The following is an 8383-nucleotide window of genomic DNA, read 5'->3' as shown; positions in this document are numbered from 1 at the left end:
ATGACTAAACATCAAAGGTGCACGGAACGCTGTTACCTTCCCACCAAAGGTGGTTCCTATTTTTTCTACTTGCATGTTTATGTGCTTTCGAAACTGCTAGGTTGGCAGAAGCTGGGACAAGTAACGGGAGCTCACCCCGTTACATGACAGGGATTCGAACCGCCTAGCTGCCGACCTTTTGATCAACAAGCTCAATGTCCTAGCCCCCTGAGCCAGTCAACCAGGAACAAACAGTACTAGTTAAGCAGTTGATTTGCTTGCCACGAAGGGGTATAGCAGCCCGTGCTGCTTTTATATCCTGTGGCTCCATGATTGAGCACTTCCTAGGCCTGCCCCACCCTTGCTTCTGCTGTTCCTGCCTCTCCTGCCTATGAAACCTAGGGTCCTGCCAGGCCTGATTGCCATCAGCCGGGTCTGGAGGCGTGGCCTGGGAGGGGGGAAGAGTCAGGGGACGGAGGCCTCGTTATCTCCTCCACCTGGCCTGCCTCTCACTCCTGGAGCTGAGCCAGGGAAGCCGGTGCTCCAGAGGTAAGTCCTGGTGGCCCTTCCCCCTCACTTTCTGAGTCACTTTCTGGCAGGGGCCCCAGCTCGGTGGGCGCAGACACAACAATAGCATGGTCCAGGCTATCTAAGGAACCATCTCATCTCAGTGGGATTGTCCTGCCCATCTCATTCTAACAGAAGGGGCATGCAATGGACCCCCTTGGCCAAAGAATTTCAACCTAGGAGGAGAGTTTTTTCCTACCATGGCTTCCGCTCTCTGGAATATGCTGCCCCTCAAAGTGATATTCCACCCACTCTCTTGGACCTCTGAAATTGCATGGGAAACCTGCCTCTGCGAACTGGTTTGGGGACCCAGTGGGGACAGTCCATGCTCCAGTTGGTTAGTGGATTAAAAAGAAGATTCCCCCTCCTCCACCCCATTGTGAACTGATTCCTATCTGTTATTTTATTTTTAGTCACTTAATAGTGAGATGAGTGATATGTAAGGTTAATATATAAATAAAGTTTAGCTACCTGCCTACCATGACATGATGTTCTCCAAGTGTGTTATAGTTAAACATATTTTAAGGGAAATGGGGAAATGTTATTATAGTACGGGCTGTAAATATATCCCATAAAATATTTAGGGGCATGTAAAGAATATCTGAGATAGACACAATGGGAACTTCATCCTCTTCAACCCAACAACAGATCTCTCTAGATGCTTTCTACATTGTAGTCTTTTTTTCCTGCTGCATCATTTTTTTTAAAAAGCAATGTTATTTCCCTTTTTATACTTCTTTCTATCTTTCTAGGTACCAAAACATTTACTTCTACCTATGATGGTAGAAAAGCATATCTTGATTATGGAGGCATCTTCATGTCCTGCAATTTCAAATGATTTCCATTAAAAGTGTAATAAGTTTATGGTTTGGACTTGCATTTGAATTTCATCCATGGCATGGATGGTAACCCCCATTTGCTTGTTGTTTTTAGCCTTCCTTTTTAAGAATTTAATTTTAAGTTTAGATAGTTCTTCTATTATAATATCCTGATTTTTTACACCAATGGAAGCCTTTGGGATTTACAGGATGCATTCCTATTTAACATATAACATAACATAACATAACATCAGAGTTGGAAGGGACCTTGGAGGCCTTCTAGTCCAACCCCCTGCCCAGGCAGGAAACCCTACATCATCTCAGTCAGATGGTTATCCAACATTTTCTTAAAAATTTCCAGTGTTGGAGCATTCACAACTTCTGCAGGCAAGTCGTTCCACTGATTAATTGTTCTAACTGTCAGGAAATTTCTCCTTAGTTCTAAGTTGCTTCTTTCCTTGATCAGTTTCCACCCATTGCTTCTTGTTCTACCCTCAGGTGCTCTGGAGAACAGCCCAACTCCCACTTCTCTGTGGCAGCCCCTGAGATATTGGAACACTGCTATCATATCTCCCCTACTCCTTCTTTTTGTTAAACTAGACATACCCAGTTCCTGCAACCGTTCTTCATATGTTTTATCCTCCAGTCCCCTAATCATCTTTGTTGCTCTTCTCTGCACTCTTTCTAGAGTCTCAACATCTTTTTTACATCGTGGCGACCAAAACTGGATGCAATATTCCAAGTGTGGCCTTACCAAGGCATTATAAAGTGGTACTAGCACTTCACGTGATCTTGATTCTATCCCTCTGTTTATGCAGCCCAGAACTGTGTTGGCTTTTTTAACAGCTGCTGCACACTGCTGGCTCATATCTAGATGGTTATCCACTAGGACTCCAAGATCCCTCTCACAGGTACTACTATTGAGCAAGGTACCACATATACGGTACTGGTGCATTTTGTTTTTTTGGCCTAAATGTAGAACCTTACTTTTTTCACTGTTGAATTTCATTTTGTTAGATAGCGCCCAATTTATCAGGCAAAGAGGAATTCCAGAGGGAGTGTTTTAAATTATTTAAAGAGAAGCAGTTGTGAAGTTCATTATGGAAAAGAGGGGGTGAAATCTGTGCTTTTCAGCACAAGCTCTTTATTTTTCTGGTCCTCTGGGAATTTTGGTGTATCATTTAGAAGCTCTTTGGCCAAATGCAAAGCAAGTGGATTTTCTGCCCTTGAGATGAATATTTTTAATACATTAAGAAATAAAGAAGTAAAAGTTCTCTTTAGGGAAGGAAACACAATCCTAGAGTGCAACTGCTGCGCACATTTGCACTTAACTTAGCTAACCAATATTCTTTTGTATATTTTATTTGATTGTAATAAAATATGTTTTGAAGTTGTATTTTGGACGCTTGGGAGAAGATTAAAATAATTATTGTACCAGGCGCTTCTAAATTACAAAGTGAGATAGAATGATATTTTAAGAGCCAGACCAAACTCCAAAGGGACAAAAATCTGCCTCATTTTAGTAGTTATGAGAACATACATCACAGTAATATTTGGCCACATCTTAAAATAAAATCTTAGAAGTAACTTGATGCAACCAGATTGTCCCAATCTGCTCCCCCTCCAGATTTCTTGCTTTTTTTATTATGATCAGGATAATAGAAGTTGTTTTGTTCAATCACAAGATTGAACAAAAGCATAGGCAAGAATCCATGTTGGATTGGACTGAAAGGGATGCCTAGAAAATTTGGCGAAGCAGTGGTTGAATTTGGGAAAAATAGTTTCAAGTAAAGCTGTGAGAACTATGATTCCATAACGCCAGATATCAGAAATATCAGTATTACTATGTGTGTAATTAGTGGTTCAAATTAGTTAATTGGTCATCATCATCATTATGAAAAGAGGCATAGTGGTGCAGTGGTTATTAACAGTATTGCAGGTTAATTCTGCTGACTGTCAGCAGTTCGATTCTGACTGGCTCAAGTTTGACTCACCCTTCCATCCTTCCGAGGTGGGTAAAATGAGACCCAGATTGCTGGTGGCAGTATTCAGACTCTGCAAACTGCTTAGAGCAGAGGTGTCAAACTCAAGGCCTGCAGGCCAGATCTGGCCCATGGGGTGCTTAAATCTGGTCCGCGGGGCCGGACTGGAAATATCTCTGCTGGCCAAAATGGGCCATGGTGGGGGGGGGGCGTGCGGGGAGTGGTCAGGGAGTTTTTCTGCCTGGAAAAGCAATTTACTATTAAACAATGGGGTATAAATTTAAAAATAAAAAGTTTAGTGGAGTATAAAGAATAAGTAAAAAATGTTTGGCAGTAATATCTGGTAGAAAAGATAGGTAAATGGTTATAGTAAAGAACTGTGGAAAGAAAGAAGAGAAGGGAAATATATGCATCTTGAGCCTGTGTCAAACGCCCACTATGGCCACGGCCACTCCAGCCATGCCCACCATGGTCACTCCCGCCTCCAGCCACACACACACACACACCAGCCCTCCGAGGTCAAACACAACTCTGATGGAGCCCTCAGTGAAATTGAGCTTGACACTCCTGGCTTAGAGAGGGCTGTAAAGCACGGAGAAGTGGTATATAAATCTAAGTGATATGGATATTGCTATTAACATCATCACCTTTTCTGTTGTGACATCTACCCTCTGCAATGAAGTCCCTGCTGAGATCCAGGTAGCTCTTTGAAAGAGCTTTGAAAGCAATTTAATGTCTAGAATATGAATATTTATTTTCCTTTAAATTACCAGCACGCAGTAAATTACAGGTAGTCCTCAATTTACAATCAAAATTGGGACCAGAATTTCTGTTGCTAAGCATGGTGGTTATTAAGTGAGTCACACCCAATTTTATGACTTTTTTTGCCATGGTTATTAAAATTAAGTGAGTTATTAAGTGAGCCACTGCAGTTGTTACATGAATCACACGCTCATTAAACAAATCTTATCTAAATTTTATATACAGTTTTTATGTTTTAATATTTTACTCTTGTACTACCCACAGATCCTCTATGTAGAAGAGGGCAGTGGTGGGATTCAAGTAATTTAACAACCGGTTCTCTGCCCTAATGATTTCTTCCAACAACCAGTTTGCCAAACTGCTCAGAAAGTTAACAACCAGTTCTCCCGAAGTGGTGCGAACTGGCTGAATCCCACCACTGGAAGAGGGGCAGATTTCAAATTTAATCAACAAAAATAAAATAAATACAGCTTTCCCCATTGACTTTGTTTGTTGGAAGCCAGTTGGGAAAATCACAAATCATGTGACTTCTGGATGCTGCAATTGTTGTAAGTACATGCCAGTTGCCAACCTCCTGGATTTTGATCACATGATCATGTAGATGCTACAATGGTTGAATGTGAGGACTAGTCATATGTCACTTTTCTCAGTGCTGTTATAATTTTGAATAGTCGCCAGAGATGGTTTTTTATTTATTTATTTATTTATTTTGTCACACAGTATATATAAGCATAAGCATGAAATAACTATACAATATATAAGCATATATATACGCATAAGTATGTAATAACTATATTAATTGGATATAACAAAAGGAAACAATAGGACAGGAATGGTAGGCACGCTTCTGCTATTATGCACGCCCCTTACAGACCTCTTAGAAATGGGGTGAGGTCAATAGTAGACAATTTTTGGTTGAAACTTTGGGGATTTTGGGAAGAGACCACAGAGTCAGGTAGTTTATTCCAAGCATTAACAACTCTGTTACTGAAGTCATATTTTCTGCAATCAAGATTGGAGCGGTTGACATTAAACTTAAATCTATTGTGTGCTCGTGTATTGTTGCAATTGAAGCTGAAGTAGTCTTTAACAGGAAGGACATTGTAATAAATGATTTTATTTATTTATTTATTTATTTATTTATTTGATTTTTATACCGCCCTTCTCCCGAAGGACTCAGGGCGGTGTACAGGCAAGATAAAACCAACAATACAATATACAGGTTAAAATACCATTTAAAAAACTTATTTAAAATTAGCCTGAAATTAAAATTACCATAAACTAAAAACCCCGTTTAAAATTCATAAAATTTCACATTAAAAATCCAATTTAAGCCAGCCCCGCGCGGATAAAGAGATGTGTCTTCAGTTCGCGACGGAATGTCCGAAGGTCAGGTATTTGACGTAAACCCGGGGAAAGCTCGTTCCAGAGTGTGGGAGCCCCCACAGAGAAGGCCCTTGCCCTGGGGGCCGCCAGCCGGCATTGTCTGGCGGCCGGCACCCTGAGAAGTCCCTCTCTATGGGAGCGTACGGGTCGGTGGGAGACATATGGTAACAGAAGGCGGTCCCGTAAGTACCCAGGTCCTAAGCCATGGAGCGCTTTAAAGGTCGTAACCAACACCTTAAAGTGCACTCGGAAGGCCACAGGCAGCCAGTGCAGTCTGCGCAGGAGCGGTGTTACATGGGAGCTACGCATAGCTCCCTCTATCACCCGCGCAGCTGCATTCTGGACTAATTGAAGCCTCCGAGTGCACTTCAAGGGGAGCCCCATGTAGAGAGCATTACAGTAATCCAAACGAGAGGTAACGAGCGCATGAGTGACTGTGCATAAGGCATCCCGATCAAGGAAGGGGCGCAACTGCCTAACCAGGCGAACCTGGTGGAAGGCCCTCCTGGAGACGGCCGTCAAATGATCTTCAAATGACAGCCGATCATCCAGGAGGACACCTAAGTTGCGCACCCTATCCTTTGGGGCCAATAACTCGCCTCCGACAGCCAGCTGCGGCTGCAGCTGACTGAATCGGGATGCCGGCATCCACAGCCACTCCGTCTTGGAGGGATTAAGCTTGAGCCTGTTTCTCCCCATCCAGACCCGTACGGCTTCCAAACACCGGGACAGCACTTCAACAACTTCATTGGGGTGGCCCGGGGTGGAAAAGTACAGCTGGGTGTCATCAGTGTACTGCTGGTATCTCACCCCAAAATCACTGATGATCTCACCCAACGGCTTCATGTAGATGTTGAACAGCAGGGGCGAGAGAATCGACCCCTGTGGGACCCCACAAGTGAGGCACCTCGCGGTCGACCTCTGCCCCCCCGTCAACACCGTCTGCGTCCGATCGGAGAGATAGGAGGAGAACCACCGATATACGGTGCCTCCCACTCCCAATCCCCCCAACCGGCACAGCAAGATACCATGGTCGATGGTATCGAACGCCGCTGAGAGGTCTAATAGGACCAGGGCAGAGGAATAACCCCTGTCCCTGGCCCTCCAGAGATCATCCACCAATGCGACCAAAGCTGTCTCCGTGCTGTATCCGGGTCGGAAGCCGGACTGGAACGGGTCTAGATAGACATCTTCATCCAGGTATTGGGGTAGCTGTCGCGCCACAGCACTCTCTACAACCTTCGCAACAAAGCGAAGGTTGGAGACTGGACGATAATTACCCAAAATAGCTGGGTCCAGGGAGGGCTTCTTAAGGAGGGGTCTCACCACCGCCTCTTTCAAGGCGGCAGGGAAAACCCCTTCCAACAAAGAAGCGTTGATAATCCTCTGGAGCCAGCCTCGTGTCACCGCCTGAGTGGCCAGTACCAGCCAGGAAGGGCACGGGTCCAGTAAACATGTCGTGCCGTGAAGCCTCCCCAACAACCTGTCCACGTCCTCGGGAGCCACAGGGTCAAACTCATCCCAAATGGGCTCAACAAGACGTGTCTCCTCTCCCTCACTTGGATCATCCCAAATTCGGTCCAGACCGTCCCTCAGCTGAGCAATTTTATCGTATAGATAACCACTAAACTCCTCGGCTCGTCCCTGCAAAGGGTCATCCCGCACCTCCTGATGTAGGAGAGAGCGGGTCACCCGAAACATGGCGGCCGGGCGGTTATCTGCCGACGCAATGAGGGTGGAGGCGTAAGAACGCCTCGCTTCCCTCATTGCCACTAGGTAGGTCCTAGAATAGGACCTAACTAGTGTCCGATCAGCTTCGGAGCAACTGGACCTCCAGGTGCTCTCCAGGCGTCTTCTCCGGCGTTTCATCTCCCTCAGCCCCTCGGAGAACCTAGGGGCCGGACGAGATCTACGCCGGGTCAGAGGCCGCAAAGGCACAATACGGTCCAAGGCCCCGGCCGCGGCCTGTTCCCAGGCCACGACCAGTTCCTCAGTCATGCCGTGGGCCAGTTCCTCAGGGAATGGCCCAAGCTCCGTCAGGAACCTCTCAGGGTCCATCAGGTGCCTGGGACGGAACCACCGTATAGGTTCCGTCTCCCTGCGGTGGTGAATGGCGGTTCGGAAGTCTAGGCGAAGGAGAAAATGATCCGACCATGACATTGGTTCTGTTACTAAATCATCTAACACCAGATCATTTAACCACTGTCCAGAGCTATAAATCATATCCAGCGTGCCTCCCCCCGTGTGCGTAGGGCCATCATTTACTCGAATCAGGTCCAAGGCTGTCATGGAAGCCAGGAACTCCCGAGCTGCCGTCGATGACAAGCCAACTGATGGCAGGTTAAAATCCACCATGACTATAAGTCTGGGGGTCTCGACCGCCACAGCAGCAAGTACCTCCAACAGCTCAGGCAGGGCTGTGGTCACGCAGCAAGGAGCCAGGTACGCGATCACCAAGCCCAACTGATTCCTATAGCCCCACCGCACATAGAGGGATTCACAGCCGGCAATCTGAGGAACAGTGGTCTCCCTCGGCTCTAGATCCTCCTTAATAACAACCGCCACCCCCCACCCCTACCTTGGACCCTCGGCTGATGAAATGCTCAGAAACCTGGAGGGCACATCTCAACAAGGGGGACCCCCCCCCTCTGGGCCCAACCAGGTTTCCGTAATGCCCATAAGGTCCGCGGACTCCCCCTGAATAAGATCGCAGATCAGGGGAGCCTGATTAACCACGGACCGGGCATTACATAACATTAACCAAAGATCCAAGCTCTGAGGATCATGGCCACCCGAGGAACGGGTAGGGACTGAGGGGCCGGAGCACGCGATCGCTCTCAGACATCGAACACGTGCTCCCTCAACTCGGTACGGCCCCTCCCCCCCGCC

Source organism: Ahaetulla prasina, chromosome 4, assembly GCF_028640845.1.
Source record: "Ahaetulla prasina isolate Xishuangbanna chromosome 4, ASM2864084v1, whole genome shotgun sequence".
NCBI lineage: Eukaryota > Metazoa > Chordata > Lepidosauria > Squamata > Colubridae > Ahaetulla > Ahaetulla prasina.
The sequence above is the reverse complement of the archived record's forward strand: the minus strand, read 5'-3'. Positions refer to the sequence as shown.